Source organism: Phalangium opilio, unplaced genomic scaffold (assembly GCF_054372755.1).
Source record: "Phalangium opilio isolate 3A_F unplaced genomic scaffold, DU_Popi_V2 ptg000077l_1, whole genome shotgun sequence".
Lineage (NCBI taxonomy): Eukaryota > Metazoa > Arthropoda > Arachnida > Opiliones > Phalangiidae > Phalangium > Phalangium opilio.
This window is the reverse complement of record NW_028324185.1, coordinates 3,074,325-3,096,763: the sequence shown is the minus strand read 5'-3', so window position 1 is coordinate 3,096,763 and position 22,439 is coordinate 3,074,325.

Here is a 22,439-nt window from a genome sequence, read left to right as displayed (position 1 = left end):
TTGGAACTGTAGATATCATAAGACCAGGTGTCCTACGGTTACTGATCTTGTACTGTTGGCATAGGACGCACTCCTTGACGTATTTCCTGACGTCCTTGTCAAGATCGGGCCACCAGTATCTATGTTCCACTTTCTCTCGCGTCTTGTATTTACCTCTATGGGCAGACAGAGGATGATCATGCAAGAGTCTCATAGCTTCTCTTCTGAGAGATTGAGGTAGGTAGATTCGCGCTGGACGAACTCCTGACGCTTTTCGGTAAATAGATTGTTTACCATCTGGTACTCTGTATTGTCTGGAGGGTTATCTTGTCTCAATTGTTCAATGATTTCTCGAATAACAGATCTTCCCCTTGAGCGGTAATGATACCATCTCGATCAAAGATATGAAAATTCGCGGGTGGATATGGTGGTAAAATATACGCGACGTGTGAATGATCTGATGATACGTTCGACTCTTCAGATGACGTGTCTTGATTTTCTTCTTCCATGGTGGAGGCTATTGACATGGCGAACAAACCTATTGGAGCTCGTGAAAGGGCGTCGGCCACGACGTTTTCTACTCCTTTCTTATGTTGAACCTTGAAATCGAATGTTTGTAGATACATCGCCCATCTGACGAGTTTTGAGTTCGGTTCTTTGAGTCCAAATAGCCATTGTAACGCCTTGTGGTCTGTTACGACTGTAAAAGCTTTACTTTCCAGGTACGGGCGGAAATGTCCAATGGCCCATAATGTCGCTAGACATTCCTTTTCGGAAGTGCTATACTTCGCTTCAGCGTTTCGAAGACTTCTACTAGCGTAGGCGATTGGGACTTTGATTCCATCTTGAATCTGAGATAGCATTGCACCCAAGCCAGCATCTGACGCATCTGTTGTCAAAATGCTTGGCACATCCGGTTTATACTCGGCCAATGGTGGTGAACTGCAAATGGCGTCTTTTATCTTCTGGAAAGATTCCTCTTGGTCAGGACCCCATGCGAACTTGACTCCTTTCTTCTTTAATTGATTGAGTGGAGTGGCTATTTTTGAGTAATGAGGTATAAATCTATGATGCCATCCGGCCATTCCAAGGAATCGTTGGAGTTTTTTTAGCGTCTTTGGCTGAGGATATTTCTTGATTGCGTCAACCTTGGAAGGATCTATGTAAATTCCGGTTTCGTTGATTACATGTCCGAGGACGACTGCTTCCGATTGGGCAAAGCGGCATTTCTTCATCTGTAGAGTTAAGCCAACGTTTTTTAGTTTGTTCATTACGTACTCTAGAGCGTTCTTCTGCTCTTTCCATGTCTCGGAGGCTATTAGGATGTCGTCGAGATACAAGACTGTTATGTCTATTAAATCGCCTATAAAAAACATATTTTCCATGATGTATTAAAAAACGACTTTAATCTTTAAACGATAAGATAAGAAATTGTTTATGTATAAATACGAGTAGTTTTAACCGGATCGTCTCATACGTCGACCGCCATGTAACTTTTGCAACCAATGTAAATAAACACTGTTAAGTTTTTATTCCCGACCACATTCAATACGGAAGATCAAGCATACATAACAATGGCGACGGAGGCATTTTACACTTTACGTTAAAGAGCAGCGCTACCAGACAACGACAAGACATTTCTACTGAACACCGCTACGACACCTCTACCTCGCAACACCAAGACATGGCAGTCGTCTACGGCAGGTTAGAGATCTTTGACAGCAGAGTCGAATCATGGACCCAGTATGCTGAGCGCCTCGATGCATATTTCAAAGTTAACTCCATTACCGACAACGATAAACAGCGAGCGATACTACAAACGGTATTGGATCCCAATACGTATGCTCTACTACGGAATCTGATCCGACCACTCACGATCCTAGACAAGACCTATGCTGACTTGGTGACAGTGCTGAAACAACACTTCGATCCGAAACCTTCAAAAATAGTGGAGCGATTCCATTTCAACAACCGGAACCGAAAACAAGGGGAGTCCGTGGCAATATACGTTTCCGAGCTCAGAAAACTGTCTGAACATTGCAGTTTCGGTACAAACCTCAACGAAATGATCCGAGACAGGCTCGTATGTGGAATAAATGATGAAACCATGCAAAGAAGATTACTTACCGAGGATGACACTCTCACTCTAAAAGCCGCTACCCGCATTGTTCATACAATGGAAACCGCCACGCATAACACTCAACGTATTCAGAATGGAGAGAATCAGTCTGACACGTCCGCGAACCACGTCTCAAATCGAGACTCGGACTACGAAGTTGCCACACGACGAAAGCCTTTGAGAAGAGCAGATCGATCACAGTCTATGCCCAAGTTTGTTCCTAGTGCCAGACAATGCAATAGATGCACGTCTAAAAATCACAAAAGTCACGAATGCCCGTTCCTTGAAGAAACATGTTACAAGTGTGAGAAAATTGGTCACATTGCCAAGGCCTGCCAATCAACAGCTGCCGAGAAACCGAATAAAGCGTACGGTGTAAACTCTAGACTTCAATCCCGAACACACCATATCGATCAAGACCAGCCAGTAGCACGGCAATATGATTTCCCGGTCAACAATATCACAACTGAGAGCACAGACCCAGACACAAGCACACCACCACCCGATGTAATTAAGTGTCAGATTAATGGAATTAACATGAACCTCGAGGTTGACACAGGTTCCGGTCATACGATGATCAGAGAAGACGAATTTTGCCGAATTCCCAACACTGGAAAACTCGAGCAATTTAAGAAAAGTATACGTTCATACACTGGCGAGGCAGTAGACATCCTTGGAACAACGACAGTATTGGCTACGTTTAAGTCAAAGGGAGCCGAATTACCAGTCCTTGTCGTCAGGAGTCAAGGTCCCAATCTGTGTGGCAGAAAATGGCTACATTCTACGTTGAAGATATTGCCGTCTCTCAACGACTTCGGGGTCAATCATATGAGTCCGACCAACATGCGACTAGACACCATTTTGAAGAAACATGATCACGTGTTCACGCCAGGACTGGGAAGACTGAAAAATGTACAAGCTCATCTTCATATCAAGCCTGATGCAGTTCCAAAATACTGCAAAGCTCGAACAGTACCATATTCCATGACCGAAAAAGTGGAAGCTGAGCTGCAAAGAATGGAGAAAGAGGACATCATCGAAAGCATTCCGTTTTCTAAATACGCATCTCCAATTGTTCCAGTTGTGAAGCCAAATGGGAGCATTCGAATTTGTGGAGATTTCAGCTCAACGTCTAATCCAGCTATCAATACCGAAGTCTATCCGCTGCCAAGAGCCCAAGATATATTCTCCAGACTGGCAGGATGCAAATATTTCACGAAGATCGACTTAAAAGAAGCTTATAATCAGATTGAATTGGACAAGGAATCAAGAGAAATCACAGTGATCAATACATCGAAAGGGCTATACCAGTACAAGAGGTTACCATTTGGACTGTCATCGTCCTCCGCCATATTTCAGCGCCTTATGGAGATGGTTGTACAAGACATGGACAAAGTAATGCCGTTCCAAGATGACATCTTACTTGGCGCGAAAACGGAAAACGATCACTTACAACAAATAGACAAATTCCTCACCATCATAGGGACTAACGGATTAAAAGTACGACGAGAGAAATGCCACTTCTTTGTGTCTGAAGTAGAGTTCCTCGGTCATCGCCTGGACGCAGAAGGACTTCATCCATTGAACAGTAAAATGGAAGAGATTATGCAAGCCCCAGAACCGGAAAACGTCGAGACCTTACGCTCTTTCTTGGGAATGATTAATTATTATGGTCGTTTTCTACCGAACCACGCATCAAATCTGGCGCCATTGCATAAACTCTTACGGAAAGACACCAAATGGACCTGGGAGAAGGAACAGAAAGATGCATTCCATCAAGCGAAGCTGGCCATGAAAACGTCCAAGATGCTGGTACATTATGATATGAACAAAGAAGTCTATCTATCATGCGACGCATCGCCCTACGGCCTTGGAGGGGTCATATCACACATGATAGAAGATTCAAGCGGCAAGCTGGAAGAACGGCCGATTTCTTTCGCTTCGAGGAGTTTAACTGCAGCGGAAAGGAACTATTCACAACTTGAACGAGAAGCCCTGGCCATTATTTTTTCCGTTACGAAGTTCAGGGATTACCTTTACGGGAAGAAATTTACATTGACCACGGACCATCAGCCACTAATATCGCTATTTTCACCAGAGAAACCAATACCACCGATGGCCGCAGCTCGTATACAACGTTGGGCACTTTTACTATCAGCTTTTCAATACGAGATCAAGTTCCGAAAGGGATCAGCGAACCAAAATGCTGACGCTTTGAGCAGACTACCTTTACCGATCACAACCACCAAGACCCCAGTACCAGCGGAATACGTATTACTTATGCAAGAAGTTGACCGGAGTCCTATAACCAGCATCAAATTGGAGGAACTAACAACCCAGGATCCGATCTTAAGCAAGGTTTTGCGATATATGCGCCAAGGATTTCCTACTACTAAGCTGGACTCAGATTTGGAAGTATATAAACGAAGACAAATGGAGCTCTCAAACTTCGACAACCTTCTCTTCATGGGAAACAGGCTCATCATACCAAAATCATGCCAGGGAGATTTCTTGCGAGAGCTGCACAACACTCACCAAGGGATAGTTCAAATGAAATCGTTGGCTCGCTCAAGGTTATGGTGGCCTAAAATCGATCAAGATATAGAGAAAACAGTCAAACAATGCAACATATGCCAAGAAAATGCATCAATGCCTGCAGCGAAGTTCCAACCTTGGCCGGAAGTCCACCAACCCTGGGAAAGAGTTCACGCGGACTTTGCAGGACCAATTGAAGGCAGATATCTTCTCATCATAATCGATGCCTACACTAAATGGATGGAGGTCAATATCACTCGATCAACTTCAACAGACGCCGTCACTACTTGTTTAAGAGACCATATTGCTCGCTTTGGAATCATGCGAACGCTAGTGACCGACAATGGGTCCTGTTTTACTAGCAATGAATTCCACAATTTTGTCACATCGAATGGAATTACTCATCTAACCTCTGCTCCATACCATCCCCAATCTAATGGACAAGCTGAAAGGAGTGTTCGAATTATCAAGACTGGACTGAAGAAACTCGATGGAGAGATCACGGACGAAATTAAAATCGTGAATGCCGGCCTAAATCAATTTCACTCTGGGAGTTTGGAGACACGCCTTGCACGTATCCTATTAAATTACCGAAGGACCCCACTCATTTCTGGAAAATCGCCTGCTGAGTTAATGCTTGGAAGAAATATCATAACACGGTTAGATCTGTGTCATCCGAACTTCAAATCTACTTCGAACATAGCCGACGAAATCAACAAGAACACAGCATCACGGACTAATAATCCAACAACCTTAAAGTTTACTATTAATGATCCAGTCTATCTCAGGAATTTCGGGAGAGGAACGAAATGGAAATCTGGTGTTATTAAGAGACATATCGGAAAAATGATGTATGAAGTAGCAACAGAAAACGGAAATGTACGGAGACACCAAAATCAATTGCGCCCACAACTGAAGTCGTCATCCGGAGACGATAACATAGCAGAGATCAGACCGACCACAGATCCCTTCAATTGGATGTTAAAAGCCAATGAGACCCCAGATCCAGTTGCGTCTCCAGCAATTGTCATTCCTCGGACGACTAGACAATCCATGCAACCATCAGCCGTCAATGCAGACAATCTGAAGCCCAACCATCATTCCAATCGAACATTAGATCCTAAACCAAATGATCAACAAGAAGAGGCACAGTCAGCTACGTCCAAAGAGCATCCAGGAAGATGTGAAATGCCAACACCCACAATCTTGCAAGAGGTCAATCCTATGTCGAGAGAACGGCCTAGAAGAACTTGTCGACCACCGGAAAGATACACTGAAATGCCTAATGCCCTATATAAGTCATAACGCCATAAAAACATTAAGGGGAGAGTAATTGTTATGTCTATTAAATCGCCTATAAAAAACATATTTTCCATGATGTATTAAAAAACGACTTTAATCTTTAAACGATAAGATAAGAAATTGTTTATGTATAAATACGAGTAGTTTTAACCGGATCGTCTCATACGTCGACCGCCATGTAACTTTTGCAACCAATGTAAATAAACACTGTTAAGTTTTTATTCCCGACCACATTCAATACGGAAGATCAAGCATACATAACAACGACGATAGCGAATTTTTCTCCATCTCGGAAGACTTCATCCATGAGACGCTGGAATGTACTTGGCGCGTTGAAAATTCCGAACGGTAATAGGTTAAATTCGTATTTTCCCGCGTGCGTTATGAAAGCTGTGTTCGGTGCACTTCCTGGTTCCATTTCAACTTGCCAATATCCGGATTTCAAGTCCAGGGCGGTAATGTATTTGGGCTTTCCTAGTTTACTGAGGGTCTCATCAATTCTAGGAATCGGATATGGGTCCTTTGCGGTGATTGAATTTAATTCTCTGAAATCGATGCAGAAACGGTATTTCTTCTTGCCTGTACCGGATCCGTCGTCTTGCTCTAGGATCACTACTGGCGAGGCCCATGGTGACGTCGAAGGTTTGATTATCCCATCCTTGAGCATGTCATAGATGCTTTGTTCGATGATTTTTTTCTTAGCATCACTAACTCGGTATGGTCTTTTTTGTATAGGCTTAGCAGTCCCTGTGTGTATTTCATGAACCACTAAGCTGGTTCTTCCTAACTTATCACTAAAGAGTTCCGGAAATCGAAGGAGTTCTTTCAACTCTCTCTTCTGCTCCTATGAGAGAGGTTGATTCAACTGCTTCGTTGACGTTAGAAACCATTTGAGGTGAGGGAGGAAGCTTATCTTCTGATACGTCTACGAGTTTCAATAATAGTCCATCAATATTACAAGTTAAATTTCCAAAATCGATAATGGTCTTCCAGTCTTCTAGAAAATCCTGGCCTAAGATTGCATCGCAGAGAAGTGAAGGGACGATATGGAACTCTTGACTAAATCACCTCGTTATATCCTGTTCAAACTTGATTTCAAAATCTAATACGGTAGAGCCTTTAGTGAAAGAGTATTGTCCATTTCCCATTATAGCCCAGGACTTTTAGGGTTTGACCTAGAACATTTGAACATAAAGATGAAAATTGGTACATGTGTTATTTTCGACTCAACAAAAAATATACTAAAAGTCCCCTGCTGTAGAGCGCGAGCTTTCGCCGCCATCTTGGAAAATGGCCGCCGGGAATGCCAGCTACAATGTATTCCACGTTCTTCTTCAAAAAATATGAAAATTGGTACACATTATTATTGGAACCACTTGATCATCATGGCAAAATTTTATAGCTCTGTGTTCAATAGTTTGGCCGCCATATTGGAAAATGGCCGCCGTTAATGCTAGGTACAGTATATTTCACCATGTTGTTGGAAAATTATGAAAATTGATAGGTATTACAATCAGAGCTTTGTGAACCTCATAGTAAAATATTGAAGCCATTAATCGGATAGTTTGGCCGCCATGTTGGAAAATGGCCGCCATCAATGTCATATAGATTCAGTATATGGTTCAAAAATTATGAAAATTGGTAATAATTATGTTGAAGACCGTCTAAGCATCATACTTGACTATTGAAGACGTGCTACTGATAGTTTGGGCGCCATCTTCGAAAATGACTGCTGGAAATGCTAAATATATTTCAAATATATAAATCTTTTTGAAATTCCTTTTTTGAATAGATGATTTTCATTAACGTAATAAACAACAAAAAATGGATATCTCGAAGTCGAAATTATCGACGCCATCTTTAAAAATGGCCACATGAAAATCACTGCCCTAAATTCTGAAAGAAAGAACAGTTATTCTAAGTTGTTATTCTCAACATGTTGATTAGAGAATATTATTTAATATGGGGTTTATACATTCTAGTGTTGTTTAAGATTAGAATTTAGACAAACTTCTAGCATTTCATACATATTCATCGTCATCCTGAAGATTTTTCATAATAATTGCATGTCACAACCCTTGAATAGGCGCTACACATAGCTGGGGGCCTTAACAGCGCCCCTCCCCATCATATTCCAAATTGAGCCTGCGGAACCGCCGTCATGGCACACGAGATCGGCCAGTGGGACCGACAAACGTCACTTGAGCAAGTGACAGAAGCTGGACACCGTCAGTGGCGAGCCCAGTCAGAGGGTGGTGGGTGACAGTGAAGGATTAAAGCAGCAGAAGGCTCGAGGGGACGGGGGAGTTCTCTCCAAGCATAAAAGTGCCATACGGCCCAAACAAATAGTGTATCCGCGACCCCTAGAGGCTTGCCAATAGCGGGGGCGAGCCAAGGCAGCACCTGGGTGGGGGCGAGCCAAGGCAGCACCTGGGTGGGGCCGAAACGGCCCAGCAGAACCTTCACGGAATGGGGCAAGGAACGGTCTGAACCAAGGGTGAACCCAAGGAACGGTCTGAACCAAGGGTGAACCCAAGGAACTCCCGAACCGTCACACCAAACTCGGGCCCCCTCCGCCACGACAATTAAGTCCTTTGAATTAAAAAGGTTAAGAGAACACTTCTTTCATTTACGTGCTGTAATTGGGTGTGGTTATGATAAGGCGTGGTTTAAAGTAATGACAGATAATCAACATATTACAAATTTGTTGCGCTTTTTTAATGACCATAGTGCTTCTAGGGAAGCCATAGCTGCTGCCGAAGAGAGATTTCTTTTCGCTTTTTTTAGGGTGATAATTGGCACGTCACGCTTCATTTATGTAGATATTACACGTATAATGGAACCGTACCGTTGCCACATATACTGTCAAGTCCTCATTTGATCTCGCTAAGCTTCATCCAACGACCGACACCGCAAAACTACATTCTTTCCGAGCGTATCTTCAAGTCCAACAACAGCTAGGAAACGATTTAATCCCGAACAGTGGGGATTGGTTCGCGATCACGAAAGTCGAAGACCCATTCGCACCATTCTCCTTCCGGCATCAGATGAACTTATTCCACTCATTATTTGTACCTACAGTCTGCAGAACATCTTGTATAAAGAACTGTGAATGTAGACGATCTGTATTAGCTTGCTGGGCAATGTGTGGTCATTTTCAAGGTATAAGCCGTAATAAAGAATCTTCAGGAGGACGAGAAATATGAACGAAATGTAAAAATGTGTCTTAAAACTAATCCTTAATGACACTAGAATGTATATACCACATATAAAACGGTTTTTCATAACCAAAATCCGAGTAATATGGCTTTCCTTTTCTTTTTTCCAGATTTTAGGATAGTAATATTTAAGGGACCATTTTTGAAGATGGATCGATAATTTAGACTCGAAAATATTTATTTTTATGGCGTTTTATACGTTCATGAAAATCATCTACTCAATAAAAAAATATAGAAAAAATTTATATATCGGTAATATATTTGGCAGTTCGAGCAGTCATTTTCGATGATGGCGCCCAAACTATCAGTAGCACGTCTTCAATATTCAAGTATGATGTTTAGACGGTCTTCAACATAATAATTACCAATTTTCATAATTTTTGAACCATATACTGTATCTAAATGGCATTGATGGCGGCCATTTTCCAGCATAGCGGCCAAACTATCTGACTAATGGCTTCAATATTTTACTATGAGGTTCACACAGCTCTGATTATAATACCTATCAGTTTTCATAATTTTCCAACAACATGGTGAAATATACTGTACCTAGCATTAACGGCGGTCATTTTCCAATATGGCGGCCAAACTATTGAACAAAGAGTTGTAAAATCTTGCCATGATGTTCACGTGGTTCCAATCATAATGTGTACCAATTTTCATAATTTTTGACGAAGAACGTGAAATACATTGTAGCTGTAATTCCCGGCGGCCATTTTCCAAGATGGCGGCGAAAGCTCGCGCTCTACAGCAGGGGACTCTTAGTATATTTTTTGTTGGGTCAAAAACAACACATGTACCAATTTTCATCTTTATGTTCAAATGTTCTAGGTCAAGCCCTTTTTTGGCCTATCTGTCCTGGCCTATTACGATACATTCTGATTTTTCTGAATTGGGTTCTAATCTGATATCCCCTCGAAATTTCTGTATAGCCCGCCATTGGTCTAAACTAATCATGGAAACTTCTGTCCCATTATCGATTCTAGTCTGTATGGTTGTGTGTTCGAATTGAATGTTTATTAAATGTGGTTTTCTTTTGGGGAGTCCTCTTCTTTTTCGTATTGTGGCCAGTCGTAAAGAGGATCGTGCCATGATTCGATTTTCTTCTCGCGGGACTATTGTGTTGCGGGAGGGAGACGTCCTCGGGGATTCCCTCCCGGGTTGGCGTTTCCCGGAGACGGACCTCTTTGTCTTTCTACCCTTGGGGATGGACATTCGCTGGCATAGTGACGCAAGCCACCGCAGTTGAAACAGGTGACTGGTCGGTCGTCGTGAGTGACTCTCGGAGGATTTTAGCCTTCCTGTATTTGATTCTGTGGACGTGTAGGAAGGAGCTGTAGTTCTTGTTGCTGAGGCTTGTTTTCTCTGGGTTCAACGTCAGGATTTCTTCTCTCGAAGACTCGAGTTGGACGAAGGAATTCGTCCCTGGGTAGGCTTCGTCTTCTTTGTGTTGGTCTTGTCGCAAGGTGGGGTTGCCTTGGTTGGGAACTGGGCCTTTGGAAAGGAGCTCGATAATTTTGAACCGGGCAGGTTTGAGGAACAGTTTGGACGGGGATAGGATTATAACATCCGTCCTGATGTGGGTTGTTATTGTTCCCATGCGGGATGTCCATGTTAGTGTAAGTTCCCATGTTCGGGATGTACCCTTGATTTGTTCCCGTCTGGGAATAACCAGTTGTAGGGGGAGCTATCAGTTGCACACCCGAAGGTAGAGCAACTACTTGTTAGGTCTGGGTGCTATAAAAGGCAGGGCCTGTTGTATAGGTTGCTCTCTCACATCCATAGTTTGCTGCGCGATAGGATTTTGATTGTCTTGGGATGAGAGAGGTTGGTCTAGCTCAAAAGTTTGTTCTTTTTGTAGGCATACATCGTGCAAGTCTGAAATCGTCTGCGCTGGTAGAACCATAAGTTACCCCTTATAATCTATCCTCAAGTTTCGTTTAATAGTGAGGAGCAGTTCATCTTCCGGTATTGGGGGATGTAAATTCTGATTTACCCTAACGAAATATCCGAAAAACTCGTTGATGGATTCAATTTGTTTTTGTCTTCTATTATGTAAATCTATTCGGGCCTTAGCTTCCTCATCCTTAATCCTATAATGGCGTTTTAGTCATCCCTTAAATTCGGCCCAATGTACTCCTTGGGGGAGGGAACGATACCAATATAGGGCATTGCCTCTTAACAGGAGGGGCATGAAAAGCATTTTGTCATCCTCACTGATTTTATGGAAGCTCGCATATTTTTCGAATTGTCTGAGAAATTCGGGAACACTTCTACCATAAAACGCTTATCTCTCAGGGGGTTCTAAATCTTTCGCACTGCCCTGGTTAGACACCGCCAGGTTCGAAAAGGATTGCAAGACTGACGCTAGGAATGCTGCCTGCTGGGTACCCAGTATTTGGACTACTCTGTGCTTGAGGATTTTGTGTCCCGTGTGGCTGACTAGCACTTTGTGAACTTTGAGGTTGAAAGCTAGGTGGGGACTGAGGAATTCCCTGTGGAATCTGTCCTGTAGGGCGCAGAGTTTGTCCAGGGTTTACTGGACTGGTTCTATTTTGCCTACTAGGGGCATTTGTGTATGCGACCGAACTACGACGTGGAGTTGCCCCACAGGGAGAGGTAGTAGTTACTGTTACTGTCGGAATATTTGCAGTTGACGTGGCTTTTGATAAACTTGCCTTGAGGAAACCCAACTATTCAGAGAATGCTTTGCCCTTGCATATGAGTTTAATTCAATCCCTACCTTTTGTTTGGGAGGACTGGGTCTAGGTATCCCGCTTAACTTGACTAAATCACGGGTACTTCCCTTATGTCGAGTTCTAACTAGACCACTCCCCTGGGGGTTGAAACTTTGGCTCATGCTATCAAATAGGGCTAAATTATTCTCATGTCTAATTCTTTCTTCCTCTCTTAAGTTGCTCCTCGTAGAAGTATGGGAGAAATTTTCTGTCCTTGCATCCCTTGTATTCTAGAGGGCCGGTAGGCCCTTCTAGATAAGAACCCACACCCTCCCGTAATGTTAAAGAAATAATTCACAGATTTTAGGCTTAGAAAAAGCATGGGATTTTTGGTGGTCCACTCCATCGAATAACTCAGAAACTACTGCGAAGTTAAGGTTCGGAACACTTTTGAATTATCAAGGAACTATTGATTGTTGAACTTCTGAAGTTTGATTAAGAACAATTAATTCAAAGTATTTTATTTTAATTAATTTATAAATCATGGTAAAACCGTTACATATATTACACTGTTTTCATAGCATTTTGTTCAGCCTCCATCGGGTTTGTGGCGAATAGGATAACGCGTCTGCCTATAGAGCAGAAGATTGCAGGTTCGAGTCCTGGCAAGCGCGGTTTTTATTTTTTCATATCTTTTATTCAACATAAATGAAATAATCCTATAAATACAATGTTTGGATAATATTTTGGTTACGAAGTAAGGGATCGTGGCGTAATGGATAACGCGTTTGCATTCGAGGCAAAACATTGCAGGTTCGAGTCTTGGAATGATCGTTATCTATTTTTGATGAAGAATCTTAGTATATATAAGGGAAATTATTAAATAACAAACTTTCAATGAAATGTGCGCGTGGGTTAGAAATAACTTTTTTTTAAATCTATACAAAAATGTCAACTAAACTTAATTGAGTCACCAACCGCCTTTTTATATGAAATAAGTTACCACCCGCCTATCTATGGTGAATTAATTTACAACCCGCCTACCAATTGTGAATTAATTTACCACTCCCCTGCCAAATGATTTAAAATTTTAAAATTTCCCATAAAACAGTGAGAGGCACTTGGAGTGAGCCAATATGCTCACGAACATCTTACTGGAACATCGAATTAATGAAGTTTGACAAGCATATTATTATTTTTATAATAGATTAATACAAATCAAGGCTGAAGGAACAGATATTATATAAAAAGGACTTGGTTTGCCCAAGCCTTAAAAACAAAACGATAAGAGTTTTTCCAGTTGTCTGAAGCGCGGATATTATTTTTTTTCTATTGAATTTTAAAGACAATCCGTATTTTACTACTCTTTAGAATTTAATTCAATCACCTGATTTTACTGCTAATGGTTTAGTTTCCTATAAATTAATTGAAATAAAAAATTACTTATCTCAGATTTTTCAACAACAATTCCATTTTCCTGAAACATTTAATCATGCATTTATTATTTTGAGGGACATCGTGTAAATTTTATCAAATTGACTCTTTCTTTTTTAATTTCCGAGAATTTTCCTTTCGAAAGGTTTTCAACACATCAAGTTTTCATAATGTTGTCAACTAAATAGCAACTCAACCAACACTTCTAAAATCTTCCCCACAAGTACGGATATACACAGTTCAATAATTGTGACTGTGCTTAAAGAACAAACGAACACCTTCATCAAATATAAGAAAGGTGATAACAGCCCCCTTTTGTATTCGAAAAGACCGCATATAATAAATTATTAATGATAGTATTATTTGAAAATTAAAGTAACGTTCTCCATTAAACGAAAAAAATTTCATGATAAAATGTTTCAGGAAAATGGAATTGTTGTTGAAAACTCTGAGATAAGTAATTTTTTATTTCAATTAATTTATAGGAAACTAAACCATTAGCCGTAAAATCAGGTGATTGAATTAAATTCTAAAGAGTAGTAAAATACGGATTGTCTTTAAAATTCAATAGAAAAAAATAATATCCGCGCTTCAGAGAACTGGAAAAACTCTTATCGTTTTGTTTTTAAGGCTTGGGCAAACCAAGTCCTTTTTATATAATTTAAATAAAGGGTTAAATCAAGATTTTCGTCCCATGGGGAATCGTCATTTGGGTTTTGGGCATAGGCCATATTTGAATCAATCAATCGAGGGGGGCGTATGATATCCGCGATCACTCGGTTAGGCTTACCTAACGGCAAGGTGGACCCTGAAGATTCCGAAATATTTCCCGAAGCTGAGGAAGATTCTGTATAGTGTCTTTCACGGTATAATTTCGAAGTTGGGCACGATTCGGGATTGCTCATTTAATTAATAAAATAATTTAATTCAAAATTATCTATCCCGGAAAATAATATTCTCTAACACGCGTTGAATTCCAAAATATATGATTCAACCCGCTTGAAATAAAAATTGGAAAATTCTGCCTCGAATGTTCGAGAAGGAAGGGACCCAATATGGCGGCGATCTGTCTAAAGTTGAACTAACCTCTAACTAAGTACGCGAATCGGGCCCGATCACCCCGTCGAAAAAGGACCGAGGCTCTGTAAGACGGACACGGCACCATTTGTAACATTTCCCACTAGTAAAAGTTACATGTGGCCGGTCGTTTGGGGGGTTTGTGTTACAAGTCCCTTAGATCCGATAGTGAGGGGAAGCTTTATTGTAAGCCTAACTTGAAGCCGTCACTAAGGAAATCCGAAGCAAAGAAAATACAACATACCTTGTCTTGAACTTTGAATAAATCTATTTATTACTAGGTAGTTAATTTAGTTATTTTCTCAAAATTATACAGATCCATCTTTGGAAAGCGCGACAGTTCGCGAAATACATTGTAACCTTCCGTAATAATTCAGGGACCTCCTGGGTTTCTACTCCAGGGGTGTAAGGTTACATAGAGGATTAACACACAGAGTTACCTCTGACCTTTCCCCGTACTATATAAGCATCGACTGCTTATCACTATTAAGTCAGTCTTTCTTTACTACTAAGATGTAGTAGTATGCTCGAGCATAGGGCGTCTTCGCCCAAGTATTGGACTTCATCGTTAATTAGTAATTATTATTATTATTTCTTTAATTGTATTAATGCAAGTCGGCATTATTTATTTTTTAATTAGTTAGTTAATAAAGTATGATTGAATCTGAGGAACCAGTATAGTTTATTCTTAGTTAAAGCCAAGGCTTTTATGGCCACGTGGGGCGAGTTTAGTAATCTCGCAAGCGTGGTTACATAAATGGCGAGCTTGCCAGGACCGATCGACGGGTCCTAGTTTATTGTAACTTGCTTTGGCTATGCTAAGCCTTAGAGTGATCGGAGTTTGTAGTAATTAGTTGTTAGAGTAAAGTTAGGGTAGTGACTTGCGGATTGGACTAGCCGTAACACGCACTATTGAGTCTGAGGGAGCTCAAAACCTTCCTTTACAACAATTCACTGCGATCACAATGTTCAACTCATACTCAACTTCTTCAGAAGCAAGTTTAATTACTTGGCTTATCTCAACGGGACATTCCCTTAAGAGAAGAAACTACAGTCAGCAGTCAACGCCTACAGAGGACGATCCTGAGTCAAGTCCTTCAACGGACGGTGGTAGCGCGCACCACTAACCTGCGGAGACTTCCTCAACCACATCGTCTGATACGGCTGCTCCAGATCTGACTAGACGTATTCTAACATGGGAGGAAGAAAGCCAGGACGAGCCCACCGTTGCTACAGTTCCTGCGTTCATCAAATTTCCTTATAACTTTAAATGATTAACCTAGTATGCTAGTTAACTGGAATCTTTTAACTATCTGTTACATTATTTAAAGTTAATTACTATTATTCTGTTATGTTAAAATTAGAAGATTTATGTAATTAAGTTTTCAGCCGATGAAGTCCAAATCTTGTCGTCTGGGGGGATGTAACCTTCCGTAATAATTCAGGGACCTCCTGGGTTTCTACTCCAGGGGTGTAAGGGTAGATAGAGGATTAACACACAGAGTTACCTCTGACCTTTCCCCGTACTATATAAGCATTGACTGCTTATCACTATTAAGTCAGTCTTTCTTTACTACTAAGATGTAGTAGTATGCTCGAGCATAGGGCGTCTTCGCCCAAGTATTGGACTTCATCGTTAATTAGTAATTATTATTATTATTTCTTTAATTGTATTAATGCAAGTCGGCATTATTTATTGTTTAATTAGTTAGTTAATAAAGTATGATTGAATCTAAGGAACCAGTATAGTTTATTCTTAGTTAAAGCCAAGGCTTTTATGGCCACGTGGGGCGAGTTTAGTAATCTCGCAAGCGTGGTTACAACATTAAGGCTTTCGTTGTAACGCGTACAGCTGACCCGTGCCTGGTCAGAATGGAAAACAAAAACGAACTAACTTTTCATCAAACAACCGGCGTTTCTTATCGCCTCGGGATAGGGGGTTAGAATAGGAAAAGGAGGAGGAGCTTAGATGTCGGCGGGCTGAACATATTCCCAAAGCCGAAAAGAATGCTCGGCCTTCCGTCATCGTCTGCAACGACGTCAGGAGTGAGGCCGTTGCACCGTGATCTGTATCTTCAAACTATGAAGGGAGGAAATTGTTTTTTATGGACGTATCTCATAAAGTGAAAGGACATTTAATTTCCAGTACGCCCTTGCCACAGCAATCACAATGACGCACACCATCTGGTGAAGCTCCTAGATGAGGGTATTTTTCGAAACGCCAAATTCCCGATTTTGTGACACGGTGATTTTTATGCTTTTCATTTTGGGCATCACTGTAAACTTTTCTGGACTTATCTTCATTCTGAATATCAGAATATCCCATTTCGTAGCCTCAGTTGAAAAGCAGCGACTGGCAGGGTAGCATATGGTTTTTATTAAAGATAATGATGGCATTGCTGGATTTGTGTGGCAAGCGGTTTTCAAATTTGAGGCTGTTATCCGTCATGACCGAACCCTTTGCCATAAGGAACTCTTGGCTGGCTCTCTAGTTTCTTTTTCTACCATAACAATTTGCTCCTTGCTGACATCCAAAAAAATTTTTCACATTCATTTAACAGGTCACTGAAAGGCAGTCCAGCCTTTTCTTCACAAAATAAGCTAGGCAGATGTACTGGGTACATTTTATCCAGGCATTTCGGTATAAAATTGTTATGGTAATGTGGGTGTAAACGAAATATCGCAGCTCTACTATCCTTTTCAAATAAGCGCTTATTTCTTGACTTGAACTGTTCATAACTCATTCTCTGAATTTCTGATATTTTCTTGATGTTTGTTTTAGAACTTTAACTGATCATTGAGGGATTCATCCAAAAATTTCTGTTTCGCTTTTGCTGATGTTAGTTATAATAAACTACGGGGCCACACTTCACCTCTTTGACAGTGGGTACTTTCCGGTAGGCCTTTTTTCCAGTTACAGTGATTGTTTCTCTGTAGCGGACTGCGTATTCCACATATAAAATAATAATGCGGCAACATGTGTGCAGCATTCATCCAAACCCGCCATGCAGGTAAAATGAGCAGATAAAATCGTTCCGTTTACGCCAGCAATGAACCAAGTTTTAAGTGGGGTGTCTCGCTATCGTTGAGAATGCAAAACCTACATTTTCAGATTAATTACTACTTTATTAATCACTGAAACAATTGAAAATCAAGGACTTACCTGGCTTTTCACAATCACATTGCTGCAAATATCGATGACCATTATGCAAACTTTATTTACAAATCCACAAACAAACTGGTCGTAGGACAAAAGACTGGTCGTGCGTATATGCCGAAATGCCACTAATTAAATAATTGTAAATATCTGGGTAGTGAACTGATGGCAAATTATCTACTCCTTCACCGTGACTTAGGCCTTGGTTCGATTTTTGGTCAATAAGCACAATACATTCGCTTTTCTTTAATTTGTAAGGATATACTCCGTTAACATGACTTATTTTTTCCAAATACCTTTTCTTAACCTCAGGTGATAAAGAACCTAGATAATTTTTGCTAGAAACCTTATAATATCCTTTTCCTTAGCCATTTTCCACGTTATAAGCGATCAAACGTATACCAGCATGGCCGCCAAGGTTGTGTTTGAAATATATCCCTATAGGTGTCGTTTTTCAGTGCCAACCCCCTATTCACCCCCACGGTGCCAAGTCCCTATTGGTAATGTAGTACCATCAATCAGGATATTTGTCAAATTGAATTCTTCAAAATGGTCTTATAACTATTAGCACTCTTCAACTAGAACTACGCTGGTACGGATCTTCATTTTCCCCCCAATATATCTAAAAGAGTCGTGGTAGAATTGGACTATCTTTTGGGAAAAACTAAAGAAAAAGAGAGTCCAACATTTATACCGAAAGAATTATCCATCGCTACCGTTGAATCAACACCCTCCGTCATTTCTTGGACATTCAAATCGCCGTACGACGAATACCACGTTGAGCCCGATAACCGAAGAACAAATTTTTATACTACAAAATACATCCATCGCATTTCTTTCCGAGATAATGACGTACCTTCTTATAGACTATCGGCATGCTTTAATTACGCAACGCGAGACGTTGCAAAGGAAAAGAAAAATGCGTTTTTAGAAGAAACGATTAATATTAAAGACGTTATTGATTTAAACGAAATTGGTTGCCCTAAGGCAACGGAAATTGAGGATGAACTCCCCCTTCAATGTTTATATCCCCATCGCGTAAAACCGTGCGCTTTTGAGAGAAGCGTGATTTACGCTTTATATTTGTATAAAAATAAAGACAATATTAACTTTTTTTAATTGTACATTTTGTTTTCTTAATTATTTTGTATTTTTATTTTTGCGTAATTAAATATTTTTAATTTTTAAATGTATATATCGTTCTTATTTATTTTGACGTCATACACATTCATTTTACTTCCTATAAATATCTCTACATCGTTGACAAATTTCTCATTTACGATTTAGAAACCCCAATATGAACTACGAAATTCAAAGATATCATAGTTTTTGTCATTTTCCTTTCCTCGAAATTGATAAAGGAACTTTAGCTCGAGCGGGCTTTTATTATTTACATTATGGTGATCATGTACGATGTAGCCCCCTCGCCCCACCTTGGATACCACTAGGCGTGATAGGGCCAAGGCCCAGGACCCCGCCGCCACCGAGACCACTCTGCGTTTTAGGGCCAAGGCCCAGGACCCCGTCACCGCCACCGAGCCCTCCACCATGCACCCCTTCCCCAGAGCCTCAACCAGAATATCAACCTGTCCCGGCCATATACAACCCGTGGCAAGCTACGCCACCAATAATTTAAAATTATCACTGATCGGTGAGCCGTGAATCTCTCGACGAACTAGGAGAACAAGTAGGTAGTTGAAAGTCGTAACACCAGGTTTAATTGCGGGCTCGATTTACGATAATGATGTTACTTTTGCGCTTAACTACTCCAATCAAGGACATCGATAGGAGTCAATTGGGCATCGGGTTGTTGCAATGTTACTATAATGAAGTCTTTATACCTGACGATTAACAAGGGTTACTTTTAATACATACATAGTTATGGTTATTGAGTTATGTTAATATCAGGTGGTTTACTTTTAATTCATACTTATGGTTATAGGGTTGCGTTAACATCAGATGGACTTATGGTTATTGGGTTATGTTATTATTAGGTGGGCTTCTAATTACGCTGATTGGGTAACTTCTATTTATATTTATTGGCTAAAGTTAAAATCAGGTTTGCTAAAAAAGAGTGAACACAAAGGGGTCAGAGGAAATTCCGGCCAGATACCGAAATCCGAATGACTTTTGAGTAGAGGGTCTGCCAGCTTTACTCGCGCCCCATGTTAAAAATGTTCTAGCGAAAGCGCTCCTACTTCCAACACAAATTTCACGGTAGTGCTAGACTCGGTTTCAAAGCATTTATATCAACTAGACTCGGTTTCAAAGCATTTATATCAACTTTTAACGTTGATTATTCGCCAAATAACGGGCGTAAAATTGCGAAATACGCCTCAAGATTGAAATTAAAACATACGTGACTAATCTTGTAAAATTCAGCCAAGTAAATACTAAGCAAATATCTTTGAAATGCTCAGAAAACGAGTCCACTTGAAATTTTATCATCGTAGAAAAAGCAGTACGAGGAAATCAGGGTTGGAACTAGGGGAATGGGGCTCTTTCGCTACAGCTTTTTAAGACGGGGCTCAAGTAAAGCTGGCGGGCCTTCTAGCCATCGGTATTCCAATATGATGACGGTAAACTGGACAAAAGGATACAAGCTATGTTTGGAATGTTTAAACTTTCTTGTCATTTTTGAATTTATGTTCCGCCCTTTAGTACATCTTCAAATTTTGGGTTTTTCATAGCATAAGCGTATCATGGAAATCATTCTGAATTCGAAGAGAAAGTATCGCGTTTAAAGTTAGTCAATTCTGTATTACTTTGAAGTATTTCGTTATTAATTAAAATTTCAAAATGGAAATTGTTTGAAAATCTTGGTTTTCTAAGTTTATGTGGAGCGGAACTGATCCAAGAAATAGTATCTCACAGTACTTTGAAGTTAATCCTTATTAGACGCGTGATACAACTTATAGACTTAGGCGATACATCTTATAGACTTACGAGTTCCGTCTTATAGGTAGCGATTGGGCCTATCACACTATAGCAGGAATTTATACCTTTACTACTTGGAATGGTTAAACAAGCCTATTGCTACTCGGTTGTTTTGGATAAAAGTGGGCGGAGCCAAAAATGGGTCACTCGCAACGTCACACGCGTCACGGAAAACGAACCTTCTGTAGGGTTTTTTTTTACTACTGCAGACCTAATTCTGTAGTATGAAGGAAGTTTATAGGAAAAGCGGCTGCCGCGCAATTTGTTATGTCTAGCTCTATTAAAGATAGAAAGAAACTTTTCAAACAAATAGCTACGAAATTAAAATTAGTAAAAATTGAAAATGTTCTCAAAGCGATAGATAAATTTTTGGATAGCGGTCTTTACAATTTGAACAGTAACCAAAAGAATGCTTTATCCTCAATGAAGACAAGGCTTAGTGACTTTAGTTGTCTATGTAAATCCCTTTGGGCGAAATGTGTGGAAAATTATTCTCAAAACAACAAGAAAGCAAGATTTATTAAAGATTGGTATGCCAGTAATGCCTCTATATTGGAAACCTCTGTTGTATTTGTTCAACAGTTCTTTGCAAAGTGTAAGTATATTGTCGTAATGGTTTCGAATAAAAATTATATTAATTTATTAATCTACAGCTAGAGCAACAGTCTGTGCAAATGAGGGTGATTTACGTGAAACAGTAGAATGTTTCTTGGCTATGGAATCTAAAGGTAATAATTTTAGAATATGCAAGAGAGATTAAGCCAGTTTTTAAAAGGCATACATAGACTTTGGTACTGATCACTGCAATTTTATTCAGACAACAAATTACATAACCAAAATCTCAAGGAAAGCTTTATTTTGCTCTGGTCAGAACAGAATGTTTTGACGATACCACAAAAAGATGTTATCGACGTATTTCATTTGGTAGTCAGAGGAATTTTAGTGTGTTTAATTGATATTTCATCAGCATTTAAGGAGGAATTGTGCAATAAAGCCGATAATGTGTCACAATTTACATTTTATGCATCAGAAGTTCCAGGTGTTTGAAACTTTTATTCAACGGGCTAGCTTCGGAAACATTTTCACACGGTCAAAATTAAACATTTTTAATAATCCAAGTATTTTTCTGTTATTTCAAGAATTTAAAAATTTGGACAGCTGACTAATCTCCCTTGGTGGTGGTGGACTTTGTTTGTTACAAAGGAAATTCGAAAAGAATTTAAGTCAAAAAACAAAAAAAGCCAAGGCACTAGTCATGCTGAAATTCATCAAAAAAGTCTACTTGAAACCGGAAAAAAAGGCAGAAAATTTGCCTGATGATCTCAAATCTCGGGACGAGGGATTTTTATACCTTTTGAAACCACAATTCCGAACGTTCCTATTTTTTTTGATTGTCTTATAAATCATTATCTCAATTTTCTCAAACATAAAGACTTTACAGTTAGTGTTCATCCCTTTATGAAAAGCATCCACTTACAAATGGTTTCAAATTTTAGGCAATTTACACCAAAGTCATTGAAAATTTTGAACTACAAGAACTTGTTTTCAAAGTGCTAAAAATACTCTTTCCAAACGAGCCATTAGTTGAGGAGTTTGAGAAAAATCTCATAAAGAAGATGATGAATGCACGTTTCGGAGATCTGATCTATTCTCACTTTAAGGACAACGATGAAAAGAAGTAAGGAAAAGGGGGCGCCATGCTTAGAGACGAATTATTTCAACTTCAAACCTCAAAAGCGGAATCTTATCAAAAACAAAAAAAAAACGTTCTTCCTAAACAAAAACCACCAGCAAAAAAAGACAAAGAGAGCAACAAAGGATAAGGAACTCCCAGTAAGAAGCAAGATTGTACGAGCCTTAACCCTACCAAATCCTCCAAATTTGTTGAGCCTCAACAAAGTAAACAAAAAGCCAAGACTACCTCGTGTAAGGGTCAAAAATCCAAAGTCAGAGATTCTGATCCACTAGAACCAAGTGAAAAAAAATTCAAGAATGCTTCATGT